Source organism: Crinia signifera, chromosome 2 (genome assembly GCF_055691185.1).
Source record: "Crinia signifera chromosome 2, ASM5569118v1, whole genome shotgun sequence".
Taxonomy (NCBI): Eukaryota; Metazoa; Chordata; class Amphibia; order Anura; family Myobatrachidae; genus Crinia; species Crinia signifera.
The window spans coordinates 166,382,262-166,399,382 of NC_139218.1; positions in this window are offsets into that span (position 1 = coordinate 166,382,262).

The window sequence follows — 17,121 nt, forward strand, 5'->3', positions numbered from 1 at the left end:
GCGACCACTGGACTAGAGTGTAGAATCTCTATTAGACACTAACATCCATCATTGCATCCCCTCTCTGTCTGTCTCTTTCCTCTGTCTCTCTCTTCCATCTGCCCTCTCGCATACTGTCTGTTTGCCTGTCTCTTTCCTTTATCTCTTTATCCCCTGTCTGTCTCTGCCCTATTTCACTCTGTCACTACCCTCTCAAACCCAGGAGTTTATTTACTAAAATGGGAGTTCTATTAAAGATAGATGTTGCCCATAACATCCAATCAGAACCTATATCTTATATATTTAGCACCTTCTAGAAGATAATATATAGAATCTGATTGGTTGCACATAGCAACATCCAATCTTCCTTAGAGCTCCCATCTTTGTAAATTTACCCTGCACAGTCTAGGAGGGGAATTTACTAATACACGAATACTCATATATGACCATAAATTCAGTGGTGCGAGTAGAAAAAACGACTTAGTGGTACTGTGCTGCGCGCCTCCGGCGCGCAGCGAAAAATGGGCGTGGTCAGGGGAGTGGCCATGGGCGTGGTCATATGACACAAGGGGGGGTGGTTACATGCCACCGCCCCCCCCCCCCACAGAGTCTGTACGCCCGCTGACATACTATATAACACCACAATGCCCATGACATACTATATAACACTCCGCGATGCCCATGACATACTATATAACACTCTGCTATGTCCATGACATACTGTATAACACACCATAATGTCCATTACATACTATATAACACCGCAATGCCCATGACATACTATATAACACCGCAATGCCCATGACATACTATATAACACTGCAATGCCCATGTCATACTATATAACACCGCAATACCCATGACATACTATATAACACAGCAATGCCCATGACATACTATATAACACTGCAATGCCCATGTCATACTATATAACACCGCAATACCCATGACATACTATATAACACTGTAATGCCCATTACATACTATATAACACACTATAATGCCCGTTACATACTATATAACACACTATAATGCCCATTACATACTATATAACACTGTAATGCCCATTACATACTATATAACACCGTAATGCCCATTACATACTATATAACACTCCGCGATGTCCATGTCATACTATATAACACACTGTAATGCCCATCACATACTATATAACACACCGTAATGCCCATTACATACTATATAACACAGCGTAATACCCATTACATACTATATAACACACCATAATGCACATTACATACTATATAACACACTGTAATACCCATGTCATACTATATAACACTACGCAATGCCCATGTCATACTATATAACACAGTGTAATGCCCATCACATGCTATATAACACTACGCAATGCCCATGTCATACTATATAACACTACGCAATGCCCAACACATACTGTATAACACACCATACACATTTGACACATAAGTGCCACTTACCTACATGCTCAATGCCAGGGGCTTCATGCCGATGCCAAGGTGGACTGAATTTGCTCGTTGCTCAGGGGGATAGATCTGTGCCACTGTGCTCATTGCCCAGGGGGATATATCTGTGCCACTTTTCTCGTTGCCCAGGGGGATAGATCTGTGCCACTTTGCTCGTTGCCCAGGGGGATATATCTGTGCCACTTTGCTCGTTGCCAAGGGGGATATATCTGTGCCACTTTGCTCGTTGCCCAGGGGGATAGATCTGTGCCACTTTGCTCGTTGCCCAGGTGATAGATCTGTGCCACTTTGCTCGTTGCCCAGGGGATAGATCTGTGCCACTTTGCTCGTTGCCCAGGGGGATAGATCTGTGCCACTTTGCTCGTTGCCCAGGGGGATAGATCTGTGCCACTTTGCTCGTTGCCCAGGGGGATAGATCTGTGCCACTTTGCTCGTTGCCCAGGGGGATATATCTGTGCCACTTTGCTCGTTGCCCAGGGGGATAGAACACCCCCCCCCCCCGGCAGGCAGGCACATACACAGCCCCCTGTGCCTGCCCGCCCGCACGCTCTCGTCTCCCCCGCTGTGTACGCGGGGGAGACGTGCTGCTGCTGCTGCTGCTCCTGATAGTTACAGCTCCTGCTGCTGGACCGCGCGCTAACCAATAGCCGCGCGCGGTCCAGCAGCAGGAGCTGTAACGAAATCATGAGAGCAGCAGCAGCAGCACGTCTCCCCCGCGTACACAGCGGGGGAGACGAGAGCAGGGAAGACCCGGCGGGGGGGAGCGGCGCTAGCGCGCATATGTAAGTGGCCACGCCCCCCGCCACTTACATATGCGCACATGCGCAGTAAATATTTCGGCCTATTTGTTATGGCGGTACGGGGTACCGGCACCATTTGTTTTAATGGTACGCCGTACCACCCCGTACCGCCATAGTTGCACCCCTGCATAAATTCGTATTTCAGATTTTACAAAGGCCCGTATATGAGGATTCATATTCTTTACACAAGTTTATTCTGGAATATGAATGCATAAGCCATTGAAAGAATCCGAATCCCCATTCATTCAAATGGTGATTCCAAATTTACTAACCGGCCATATGTAATATACAGCCAGTATTTGATCTGAAAATACACCTGGAAAATTCTCCTCATTTTCCAGGCGTATTTGGCTGAAGCCTGCATGGATCAATAAAGGGGTCCCCCCTCCAGAATAACCCCAGCCTGGATTGAAACCCGAGCCTGTCCCTGGTGCCCCATGGCGGTGGATTTGTGTAAAAAATAGAGAGAAACTATCGTGTTTTGTTGTGGAACTACAAATCGCAGCAAGCCTGCCATGCGGGCTTTCACTATTTGTTCTGTTGTAGGATTACAAGTACTGCTCCCCATGCTGGGACTTTTGGTTCTCCAAGTCCCTGCATGCATTTTTTTTTTTTTTTGGGGGGGGGGGGTTTGACACAGGGCAGCATTGCCCAGATCTCATTGATCCGTGCATTGCTGCCACTTCGTACGTATTTGGTGGCTGTAAAAACAGCTACATACTGTAGGAATGGGATTGAATATGATCAACTATTTTATTGGAAAACACAAATGCAGGAAATATGGCAGATTAGTAAATTTGGCTATTTCCATATTCCTATTTTCCCCAAAATATGGCCGATGCCGGTCGTATCAATTCGTACCCGGGATCGGCCGTTTCCCAGGAGCTTAGTAAATTTCCCCCTATATCTTTCTCCACAATCCCTCTCTCACTCTCTCTTCGCCTTCTCACATCCTATTTCTGAAACCTGTGTGTCCTTGACAGCTGGCTGAGCCCTGGTTTTAGTGCAGATACAGATGTATATGGTGGCACTGGGCATTATGAGTGTGCCAGATAGACAGACCTTTTCCTTGCTGTCCATGCTGTCACTGGTCTGCATTCACTGTGAGAGTTTAACTGTGCCACATTGTGACCGGTTTATACTGCCATTAACAGACAATTCCAAGAGCCCTCCTGACCCGCAAATGCCTCATAAATGGATGAAAGTGGTGTGGTGGTTGGCTGGACCTCCTACCCCTATCCTATCCACAGGGCAGCAAATTCGCAGTGACCGACCCCACTACAGTAAATTCCTGCCTTGCAAATTAACGTGCTCACTCTGTGAAAAGCTGTGTATGGCTACAAATCTATTCACAGTAAACACTCTCTCCTAAAATGCTCAGAATTTTCCCAGACACTAGAATTGACATTGACTCTCCCTGTGTTTTCCTAGGCATGCCTGCTTTTTTCTTAGCACTCCAACTAAACGGCTGGTTTTCACGCCGGATGCCTACTTCCTGTCAATCACCTTGCAAACAGCTAGCAAATAGAAAAAGTTGCAAGATTTCATCACAGGACGGCCTCGTGCATGTGTACTATAGTCTGTACACATGCACAGTGTATCGATAATCGGCCACCATGCAAATATGTCTGAACTACCCCCTTAGTCACAAAAGGTAATGTCCATTTAGATAACCCTCTCCTCCAAACTTACCTTTCACCCTTGCTGAAATTAGGGCAGATCCCAAGTTAGTAACTGAGATTGCACTGCTTCAACTGACAGAACATCCGGCATTAGACAGAGCATGCAGCAACCCTTGTCCCAAGCTGCTTTCGTTCACTAGTTAAATAATTTGATAACAATCTACATTTTTGGTCTTCATTTTAACCTAACATACTGTACACATTTATAGTAGTGGAGTACTTGCTTCACCTATTGGTGAATGGTAAGAATACATCCTACATACTTTGAGCATGAATAGTTGAACTTAAGAACTCTTTCAGTGCAATGCTCGATGTCACAATGAGGGTGTAAATAGCACATTGTGGGCCTCATAGCAAAATCTTGAAAGGACCCCAACCCCCATTGTTACTACAGAAGAAAGAGTGAGGCTATTGAGAGACATAGAGGGTGTTGGGAAAAGAGAGAAAGAGACAAGGCGAGACACAGGGAGTGAGACATGGTGTCAGGGAGAGAAAGGGAAGTGACGAGGAGTGAGACATGGTGTCATGGGGAGAAACAGAGTAAAAGGATGTCAGGGCGAGATAGGAAGTGAAAGAGGGTGTCATGGGGAGAAAGGGGAGAGATGGACTGAGAGGGGGTGTCGGGAAGAGAAAGGGAGAGAGAGAGGGAAAGAAAGGAGGAGAGATGGGGAGTGAGAGAAGATGTCATTGGGAGAAAGGGGGAAAGAGTGAGAGGGGGTTTCAACAGTGTCTTTTTTTATGGCGGGTTCGCCGTGCAATGGCACAGGATGGATGCCAACTGACTACTAACTGACGTGGCCCAAGAGTAGCAGCAGCAAGTTGACTCTCGCATGCGAGTTGACTGCTGGTGCAGGGTACAAAGCCTCTCCTGGCATCTGATCTAAACCGCAAAGAGACCAGGCTGAGCAAATAAACCTTGAGTCTGGGGCTCTGAGTGGCTCACAAGCTGGTGCCACTACTGGGGTCATCATGGCTATAGCACTACGGGGGTCATTATAAATATATACAGTGGGGCAAAAAAGTATTTGGACAGCCACCGATTGCGATTGTGCAAGTTGACCAACTTAAAAACATGAGGGAGGACTGTAATCCCATCATAGGTACATTTCAACTGTGAGAGACAAAATGTGGGAAGGAGGGGGGGGCAGGAAATCACATTGTATGATTTTTAAACAATTTATTTGTATATTCTTGCAGAAAATAAATATTTGGACACCTACCAACCAGCAAGATTTTTGGCTTTCACAGACCTCTTCTTCTTTAAGAAGCTCTTCTATCCTCCACTGTTGTATTAATGGCACCTGTTTGAACTGATTTTCTGTAAAAAAGGCAACTGTCTACACCCTAAAACAGTCAAACTGCAACCTATCCACCATGGCCAAGACCAGAGAGCCGTCAAAGGACAACAGGGACAAAAATGTAGAGCTGCACAAGGCTGGGATGAGCTTATCGACAATATGCAAGCAGCTTGGTGAGACGAGATCAACTGTTGGTGCAATTATGAAAAAATGGAAGAAATACAAGATCACTGACAATCTCCCTCGAACTGGGGCTCCATGCAAGATCTCACCTCGTGGGGTATCAATGATCTTGAGAACGGTGAGGACTCAGCCCAGAACTACACCGGGGGACCTGGTGAATGACCTCAAGAGAGCTGGGACCACAGTCACACTACGTCGTCATGGATGCAAATACTGCAGCGCCTGAAAGGTCCCCCTGCTTAAGCCAGCACGTGTCCAGGCCCTTCTAAAGTTTGCCGGTGACCATCTGGATTATCCAGAGCAGGATTGGGAGAATATCCTGTGGTCAGATGAGAGCAAAATAGAACTTTTTTGGCATAAACTCCACTTTGTTTTTGGAGGGAAACAATGATGAATGGAATCCCAAAAACACCATACCCACTGTGAAGCATAAAGGTGCTTCTCTGCAGCATGCCATTTTCAGCATCACCAGATTTCCCTCCAAAACACCAGCATGGGCGCAGCCATGTTGGACTGATGCTTCTCCCCCACTCAGAGTGCAGCTCCCAAGTCACCTGACTGCTACAGCAACAGCTTCAGTTCAACCCAATAAATTCTATTCGCCGCCTGGCTCAATTTGCCAGTACAATGTTGCTTCTATTGAAGTCAACATGCAGGGCTGTCTTCTCTGTAATATGGTGTGATAATCATAAAGTGAGAGATTTTGGGAGAGTTTTCCTATTTTTATTTAAAGTGCAATCATTTACGCTGAAAAAACAGGTTTTGCCATGTAATTGATTGCCACTTTAAAAACAAATTGGAAAACTCTCCCAAAAATCTCTCCCTTTCTGTTTCTCACACCCTATTAATGTGTCCTTCAGTGTCCCTATGGCTCCAGCCCGTAGGAACCAGTGAGTTCAACCTTCTCTTCCCAAGGGAAATCCTTTCCAAGGTTCACTTTGGTAATTAGTCTGGCAAAAGTCCAGCTCCCAGTACTAGAATGATTTCAGTCAAGCCCCCAGCACTAGTATGGTTCCAGTCTGGCTTCCAGCACTGGCCAGTTCCAGTCTGGCTTCCAGCATCTCATTCTCAACTCATATATATCATCCTGCACAAAAAAGTTGTCCTCAGCCCTTCGGGTGACTCTCTTCTCAGTCATCCCACTCCATCTCCATGAGAGTTTGCTAAGGCTACCTACCTTCATTCTCACTCGTAGAACATCTACTTCTATAGCCCACACCAACCCAGACCAAAACCAGGTCCTCACAGATACCAAGTAGAGCAATTTAAACATTCTTGGCATAGGCATGTATAACTAAGGATCAAATAGATTAGAGGTAAAAAAAAAAAGGGAAGACTAGATGGGCCAAGTGATTCTTATTTGCCAGCAAATTCTACCTTTCTGTGTAAAGATTTTTAATACAAAAATGTAGTAAACAAAATATTTTGGATTGGAAGGAGACAAAATGCAAAAAAGATACAGCAATAAACAACAAGTGTCACAGACTCACTACCACTACACTGGAACTACACTTCAATTATGTCCTGGGACATTTTTGCAGATGGTGCATACTAAAAGTGGGCAAGTCTTCCAGTGACAGCCCTACTTACTGAGTGAAGTCGGTGGTCTGAAAGGCTGAATTTGCACTGAATTGCATAATTTTATCCCCCACTACCTGTGTATTGCCTGTAATTTGAGCTTTGCATAGCAGGGACATGGTCATGATGACACAATCAAGTCCACCATGCCCCTGTACTACCTTTACATGTCATACTTACCCACATCGCAATGCCTGATTGACGGTGTTCCAGGGTGGACACCGGGCATTTCCCTGCCTGCTCGGGGATGACATCATTGCCCACCTGCAACTCGGCCATCAGCGTGCAGCAGAAAAGTAAGTCCTGGCTTACCTTTCTTCTGCCAACAGAGGAAAAGTTATTTGATGGTGAGCATCCATCAAATGATTTTTCCTGTGTGAGCACTTGTGAGCAGATGTGTAAGCATACACAAGCACTCGATGCGTAGCGAGGGGATTCGGGCGGCGTTGTTAGCATGCGTTTGCTGGGGCAGAAGGGCAGCGTTTACATGCTGGCTAGGCTCTGAATATACGCAGCCTAGCGAGCAGGTTTGAATCAGGCCCATAGTTCTATCAAAGCCCTCGAGTTATACTTCTCTGGACCTGGTGATTTGCTTTCATTTTGCAAAGCCTTTTGAGGATCTCCTCTGGGGTGAACACTATGTTTAGTTCTAAGGGGCTCATCCCTTTTGAGGTGCCTGTAGATTCGGCTGATTGCTCCTCCCTAGTGAAGATGAGAAAAATGTATTTAACAGTTCTGCTTTATCCTTGTCCTCAGTAATGCTAATTCCGTTAGTATTGGTTAAGGGGTCTACAGTATGTTCTTTTTTTATCAACCATTTGCTATTGATGTATTTATAGAACCTTTGGGGATTTGTTTTGCTTGGCCATTAATTTATTCCTTTTAGCTGCCTTGATTTCCATTTTACAAATTTGAATTAACTCTTTGTAATTTGTGAATGCCTCCTTGTCCCCATTTGCCTTATATGTGTACAGTGGATCATGCGGGCGCCGGCGGAGAGGCGCTGCCTCTGTCTGAGACACAGGTGAATCTCAGACACTCCTGCATCTCCGGGCGGCGGAGAGGGGATCATGCGGGCGCCATCGGAGAGGCGCTCCATCTGTCTGAGATGTAGGAGCATCTCAGACACTCTTGCGTCTCAGTATATATTGCGGCAGGGTACGGCAACCCTGCCCGTGTCCGCTTCAGGGAGACAGGGTTAGGGGGTTTGGTAGCACGTGCGTCTCGTGCACAAAGAGTGGATGCGGGGGCAAGTGCGTCTCATGCAGAATAAAGGAGGCATTTGCCAGTGCTCCATGTTACATACTGGAAAATGCCTTCTTTTCAAACTCCCACTATCCACGCCAGTCCGAAGCGTGGCGAGTGGATGCGCTACGCATCCTCCTGTCCTGTTCATATCCCCACTCTCCACGTCGGCGTGGAGTTGATTTTATAAAGTGTGGTGAGCGCATTGAGCCACCGAGCCCGAAGCGTGGCGAAGGGACGCGGAATACATGTAAAGTAATCCGCGTCCCCCCGGCTGGGTTTCGCTGCACTCCCCAGCCTTCGGGCTCTCCACACTTTATAAATTCAACTCCACGCCGGGGTGGATAGTGGGAGTAAGAACAGGTCAGGCTCGCCACCCTTCGGGCTGGCGTGGAGTGGGGGTATTTCAGAAACACATTCACACCTGCCATATCATACATCTGAGACAGTAATGACGACATATGTTAACTGGTAACTGGATTTTATTGAATAATAAAGAAAAATAACACTTAACAAAGTACAATAATATCAAATAACAAGACAAAGATTAATAAACCAGTTATTCTTCAGTTTCTGCATTCACGGACAATGCAGCTGAAGTTGATGCAGCTGTGTCTGCATTTGTGTCGTCTGCTTTGTCAGCCTTTGGTAGCAGAGTTAGGGCATATAGAATCCACTGGAAAGCGTTTTCTGCGCCGACAGTTTTGCGCCAAATGAATTCCTGAAGATAGGAGTCCAGATTTTGGCGCGCAGTGCCCCTTTGCCTTTTGTTACGCCATTTACAAGATCCCCAAAGGCTTTCGATTTTTTGAGTATGAACCTCAGTCTCCGTATCCACAAATTATACCGGTGGCTTACCTGTGCATGGTGGTACACTGCGTGCTCCAGCTGCTCAGTATTTTATGCATGCCATCAATCAGAATATATAGTCGTACCCGGTTGTATATATTTGTTGATGGCAGACATCATGGTGCTGGCGTCACGTCTGTTCACAGGCGTTACAAAACACTCACCAGTGTCTCGGGATATGTCTCCAAACAACCACTGTTGAGGCAGCACGCGTCCAACATGACTATTTCTCTGGACAAGAGACTCTCGTCCACCTCCACTATTTTTCCCGGACTGATGGCCTCCCACATAAGGTTATTATACAGCACAGTGTTTTGTTCGACAACTTTAGTTGTCGCTCACAAAAAGGTATGCTTGTGAGCTCCTCTGCCCATGAAAATATAAAACGAAGTAGGGTCAGACATGGGATACGACAGCCTGGAAACCAATGTGCCGCACGGAGACTGACAATTCTTTCGGGATGTTTTAATGTGGCAGCGCCACATACACTCCTTCATACTCAAGCGCATTGGGTGGCCATTAAGACAGGTTTGTGTCAGTGGAAGCAAATGGTGTTGTCGAAAAAATGCCACCGACGACTCCTCTGTCTGTGGCAGGTTAAACATCGTCAGAGGTTCTGCAGCCATTCCAAATTAACAAGGAGCTTATACAAGCCTCAGAAATAATACAGTCGCAGTCACTTCACCTTCACCTCTGACTCACTACGGTAACTGTGTAACGCTGACTGACTACGCTGGCTGCGGGAACACTACGCTGAATCTGACATGGATGATGACTATACGCTAGCCGCGGGAAAACTATGCTGAATCCGACAAGGACGCTGACTACGCTGTCCGCAGGAACACTACGCTACTTCTGACAGGGACACTAACTACACTAAGCGGCCGCGCGAACACTACGCTGATTCTGACAGGGACGCTACGCTAACTACATAACGGGCGCCGTGCTATTACACAAGTACCGAGAATTTTTTATAGGCTAGGCACGGATTTGTTAACTGTGCTGAAAACCAAAAAATCTTTCACCTTTCCTTTAAAGAAAAAGTATACAGTATATAAAATGGCTTAAAATGGCTTAAAATCAAATGGAGCCAATGTTGTTTAAATGGGAATTAAATAAAAATAATTATATAGAAAAAAAGCCTCAATACATTTCAATGTTCAATAAATGTTCTGCAAACCTGACAGGCTATATCCAGTCAAATTCTATCATTTTCTTGCATGCAATAGAGAAACAATAGACATAATCTGATACTGTGGGTTGCTATGGGCAACATCACTTTTCATTTTTAGAAGCTTTAGTAAATATTGCCCCTTAGTGTGCCTTGAGGACCGAGGTTGGGAATGCCTGGCCCATATACTAGGAAGGTATTCTCTATTGTTTTCTTACCTTTCAATAAATGCTTATCTGAAAACCCTTGTCCAAACCGCATCATGCAGTAGAATGTTAGGGACCATGAAATTACATAACTAATTTCCTCCTTTTTATTAAACCTTGTACTTATTTTAGGTGGAAGCATAATTAAAAGGACAAAATGCATCGGTATAATGGCACTAGGGGCCAAGGGCGTAACTACCATAGGTGAAGGGGGTGCAGCTGCTATGGGGCCCAGAGCTGATAGGGGCCCACTTTGCCTGTCAAAGTATCATGTGCTGTATACATTTTTCGGCATTGGGTGATAAATAGGGGCCCTTACAAACTTTTGCTATGGGGCCCTCGTGTATCTAGTTACGCCACTGCTAGGGACCATAGTTTCCACTACTCTGAAGGTTGTTTTTAGGGATATTATTGGTATGCTGTATTAGGTTTACACATGGTGATGTGTTTGTTAATAGAACTGTCTGATTCACCAGTGATTAAAGCAAAACCTTACAGAACTAGGATATTCAAAACCCGAGGGTAACTTTGACAAAATTTTACGTCGGCAAATAACAAAAAGAAAAAAATTGTGATGAAAACTCTTTAAGATACAGTATGAGCACAAGCCGTTCTAATTATTTTTGTTATGACTTTTTCTGACCATTTCTGCAGTATTTCCTTTCTTCGACTAATAGAACAGTCCATGAGTGATAAAACAACTGCCACCTGAACAGAGATGAGTGTATGTTAAGCATTTTTGGAACATTTAAAACGGACATTCTTACTTGTTAGGTGTAGAGCTAAATCTATACGCTTATTAACTTGGCATAGTTTAATTATTCAACAATCTTTTCAGTGACTCAGTGACATTACCGATTACAGATTACAGATTACAGATTATCATTACCATTATCCAAAGATCTAATTTCCTAGGTCTTTTCTAATCACCATCAAATGATTTCTCTAATGTATTAATTGCAACTGATGTAAGCAATAGAGCATAGGTCCTCGAACTCTGGGGCAGATTTATTAAGTTTGGCTTAAGTGGCTGGTACTGTCAAGTTGCAGGCTGGGTTTCAAAAATGACATAGTAACACAGTAGTTGAGGTTGAAAAAAGACGTATATCCATAAAGACCAACCTTTAACAGGACCTATTTTAGGGTGTGGTCTTGATGTGAAAGCCCCATTTTAATTATTTGAATTACTGCATTTACTTTCGTTTATATTTGGGTTAAAAAAAAGATTGTGCGCATACCCCTAGATTTCTTTTTCCAATAAATGCTTATGCAACCTTATTATAATGGTTATTATTCATTATGGCTGCCAAAACCCTCATTATGGCTGCCAAAACTCTTCTGGAAGGGGGTTTCACACCTTTACTGCCCTGACCGTAAAAAAGCCTTTCAATCTAAGGGTACGAAACCTTTCTTAAAGTAAATAGGGTGCCTGACAGTTCCATAAATTGTCCCTGATATATTTGTAAATTTTAAGCATGTTTCCTCTTAAATGTTTCTTTTTCACAAAAAGGGGAAGGGGGAAATGGGAAACATCTCGCACAGACTAAAAGATTGAAATTTTCATACATAAACCAACATATGAGAAAATTTGTTAGACTGAGATGTCACAGATATCCTAGTTGGTGGTGCTCCCTTGAGTCATAAATGTGAACATATAGACAAAGGAAGAGAGAAATATGACCCTTTTTCTTGGGGCACTGCTTTTATATTGTAATATTTTTTTTTATATAATATTTTATTTGATATACATTAAAATTATTGACCGCATCATTATGTTCCTAGGGGTGCACAAGCCTCTTTACAGGTGAACGCGAGTCCTCTATTTGGTGACATGTATATCATTGATGGGATCTGATCGCAGACACGGACTGGGGAGAAGGCAGAACCTAATACTTAAGGCTAAGTGCATTTAGAGATTAGAGATTCAAATCATATACAAACGTTGGTATTTAAAGGGACATTTCTGAATATGTTATTTATGTTTATGTAATTAAAGGATATAAAGTGATTTTACCACTGTCACTTTTCCTCTATTATTAAGGGTACTCTCATTGCGGCCAGCCCAATGGGTGATCCCTTACGCTGGGTAACCAACAGGGGCGCCATTGGGTACTGGCATGTAACAGCAGATCCCCATTTCTTTCTTCACTCCCCCCCCCCTCCCTATTCTTAATTGGGCTAATCTCTCTTCATATCTTAAAGACTCCATCCCTTTTATGAGTTTGGTTGCCCCTTTTTTACAGTTCTACAATGTCTTTTTATTAGTGTGGAGCCCAGCATTGACCTCCAAATTCTAGATGAGGTCCAACCAGTGCCTTGTGTAGTGTCATCACATTATCATGCCCAGCTTCCATGTCTCTTTTATACAAGCTAGTATCCTGTTGCCATTAATGGCTGCCCCATGACACTGAGCACTCCACCCCAGTTTGTTGTCAATTTGGACTTTTTCCAATTCTGATTCACCCAATTCTACCCAGCTATCCCTGCAGGACTTAGAGGTCCCAGAAAGAGACCTTATTCACGGACACCAATTTGAGAAGCATTGACTGTCATCTTTGAAATTGGTCCAGACAATGGATCCACAGGATAACTAAAAATATAAAACTTTTTGCCTTAAACCCTTATGGTTAATTTTAAATAATCAATATACATCTATTAGTATATTCAACTACCAGATATATATCCACCCTCATTGAGAATAGGGTTAGTAGAACTCCTGTCCATTTCAAGGAAAAGGATTAATCTCTCAAAGATAATCAGAAAACCCTTGATAAATCTTTGAAGAAACCAATAAAAAAAACTTTATTGATAACCTTTGGAATTGGAACTTGTGGACTTCTATAAATTACAAGCGCTATACCACTATTGGGGAGTAAAATATAAAATATACATGTTTATCATGTTTATACAATCCACATAATTGGATATCACATTTGTACATGTTGTATTTTTTATATATTATATCTGTATATGTTGTATTTTTTATTATTTGTGTGTAACAGCAAGTTTTACCACTTATATAGATTGGTTCATCGCCCCTGATGAAGTCCTAAGGGACGAAACGCGTCGGGCCGCGGATCTACATTATATGTGGCACTAGTCAAAAACAGTGAAACAAAAATGCATTGTTGGATTAACCACCAATAAATGTTTACTTGTTTTTATCTATTTTATTGATTCATTGTATGTAAAGCCACATAGTGGTACACTCAGCGCACCCCTATTCTCTCCTTTTTCCATCCTTATCCCACTTGTACCTTCACTAGCAGCGAGGTACGATAGAGGTGCTGCTCTTCCAAGCGCATTATTGGGGCCACTATCTTCTTTCCATATATATATATATATATATATATATATATATATATATATATATATATATACGAAGGTGGTTAGAGCCGGCACTCCCGATGATCAATGGTGACATGCCCCGGGTGCCATCCAAAGAATATTCAGGATTGGAAGGATAGGCGTCACTCCAGAGGACTTTCAAATCATTTTTTATGCAGGTATAATAGAAATCAATACATGCTCATCACCGCAGTCGCAGTCTACGTTTCAATCTCACACAGACACTTTTATCAAGACACGATGTGCATGAAAAAGAACAAGAGACATCGTGGATAGTAAAGTAAATATAACTTACATGTCTAGCAGCGTCCGCCCGGAGGCCGGGTGCACGCCTCCCTGCCCCCAACATAGCGGTGAATCAGCGTGCATGACGCCAGCTTCCTGTTCCTGTTGCCGGGAGACACATCAAGCAGACGCCCCCAGCCGACGGACGTCATCCTGTGGATGACAACAATAACAAATGTATGAATGAGTAGAATACACACTACGGCTGTTCAGCACTGACAGTCCGCGCCGCATATACACAATGCTGACAGGGTGATGCACTAGATCGTGCTGCCCAGAAAACGACATGTGCCAACCGAGATAACATGAATACATATTGAGCACACAGTAAATTAAAACAGAACACTCCAATTGAACCACTCATTCAGTCCTAGAGGTTTACATGTATTTAATTTGTAAATCCATCGGGATTCCAGCTTGATCATTCTCCCACCCAGGCAATAACACCAATTTCCGGATTAAGCATGTTCTAACCTGTATGACTACCCACGTCATTTACCTCTTATTTTGCCCGTGCAAATTACATTACGTGGGTAAGACCATCCGCACCATCAGGGATCGGATGGCCTTACACAGATCCACTATAAATAATGCCATCAAACACAAAACTGCGGATCAACCGGTTGCCCGCCACTTTTTAGAAGCGGGCCACACCATTAAAGATTTAAAGTTCATCCTCATTGATCATGTGCCACCATTCCGTCGTGGGGGTGATCGGGATGGAGCTTTGCTCAAGCTAGAATCCCGATGGATTTACAAATTAAATACATGTAAACCTCTAGGACTGAATGAGAGGTTCAATTGGAGTGTTCTGTTTTAATTTACTGTGTGCTCAATATGTATTCATGTTATCTCGGTTGGCACATGTCGTTTCCTTGGCAGCACGATCTAGTGCATCACCCTGTCAGCATTGTGTATATGCGGCGCGGACTGTCAGTGCTGAACAGCCGTAGTGTGTATTCTACTCATTCATACATTTGTTATTGTTGTCATCCACAGGATGACGTCCGGCGTCTGGGGGCATCTGCTTGATGTGTCTCCCGGCAACGGGAACAGGAAGCTGGCGTCATGCACGCTGATTCACCCCTATGTTGGGGGCGGGGAGGCGTGCACCCGGCCGCCGGGCGGACGCTGCTAGAAATGTAAGTTATATTTACTTTACTATCCACCATGTCTCTTGTTCTTTTTCATGCACATCGTGTCTTGATAAAAGTGTCTGTGTGACATTGACACAGTAGCTTGCATGCCCCTTGAAATCAGGACGGATTAAATCCCTAATAGCACTATAAAGTACCAGAATTATTAACATGCATAAACTGGGATCCGTCAGTATAGAATAAATAATTGATTTCTTGTTTTTAACGTTTGGGGACATTTGAACTAGTGTGGAGCCAGCAGGTCATATAGTTTAAGTTTAAACACACAGACCCATCGGGTCTGTTCAGTGTGAGCGGCAAATGAAGATTTAAGATATAGCCGCTAATCATGAGCAGTCTCCCACCGCAGCGCATAGTAGATTTACCACCTTACTAGTTATGCGACACTCAGGGGCAGAATAACAGCAATAGCAGAACATTCTGCCATAATTGCAGACAACCCATATGAAATGGGTGCCCGCTACAGATTCTAGTTACCCGTGCAATACAATAAAACACCGGCTTGGTTTTCACGTCACTTAATTAGTGTGGTTACTTTGTACACTGAAAGTTCTCACTTTTTTTTCACAGTCCGTAGCCCCACAGTGATGTCATGGGGTCACATGATGTGGAGGCGGAACACTGCATCCGTCTACCCGGAAGTCCTGTGGACCAGCTACAGACGCTGCTCATGCACGTTCTAATTGAACACTGATATAAGTCTCTCCTGAGGTAAGATACTCTTGCTTGTGATTTTGCACTGTATTTCTGCACAGAGACCTGATGAAAAGACCACTATGGGTCTTAAAACATCGTCTTGATCTGCTTTAATGTATTTATCCTTTATACAAATATAAATCGCTGAATCTAAAGTCCGATGAGTGCCGCCTCCTTCTTCTAACAGAACACGCGGCTGGGTACTGGAAGAACCTGTGTGTATATATCTCTCTTTGGGAAGGCACCCCGGCAGAACCTATTCACCTGGAGTGCCAAACAACTTTTTTGATAGATATATATATATATATATATAACGTGTAACAGGAAATAGCTATTTCCTGTTACACGTTATCTTGAATTTTGCTGAGGGCACCGTGGGCAGCTGACTACTGAGAGGAGAGTGCCGGGCCGATACAGAAACTTATATATATATATATATATATATATATATATATATATAGATAGCCAAGATGCGGGTGGCACTCAGGTTAGAAATCACAATAGACTGTACTTAGTTGTCAACGTTTCAGGGTTGCTTCTTTTATCAAGACATGAATAATATAACAAAAAGAAAACATTTTATACTTACAAACTCTGTGCGCCCTTCACCACGGTGCACGCTCCCACCCGGGACCTGGTAACCTGTATGTTGAACCCAGTCCTCTACCGCTTACCGTGGATGCTATCGGCGCGTCTGCCAGATGCTTCCTTATTCACACGGGGGTGGCTGGTTACCTGTGGAGGGTACACATGGAGATGCATGTTACGTGAAAAAATATATAAAAAATATGCAACATGAATAAAAACACAAACGGGATGCCAGCAGATCATGATACTATATATGATGTGGCAAGAGGAGAACAACTGTGTAACCTCAAATAATGACATCTTTGGTGGGGCTGCTGACAGTACGGGGGGTGTATAGGATGCTGAAGTGGCAAAATGTGGGATGGCCGGGGGGCAGTGTACTAAATGTCCAAAAAGAAGGGACAAAAGGTCAAAAAATCAAGACAGTCACAGAAATGGCTTGTGGACTCGCTTATGTTTTGGTGATTGTGGACACACTACCACCATTCTCAAGGCACCCTGGGAATTTATCGTTAAGACAAACTTTCTGTGCATCATTGATTGACATCCCGTGTCGACACGGGACCTTGAGGGATGTCGGCAGTAGAAGATAC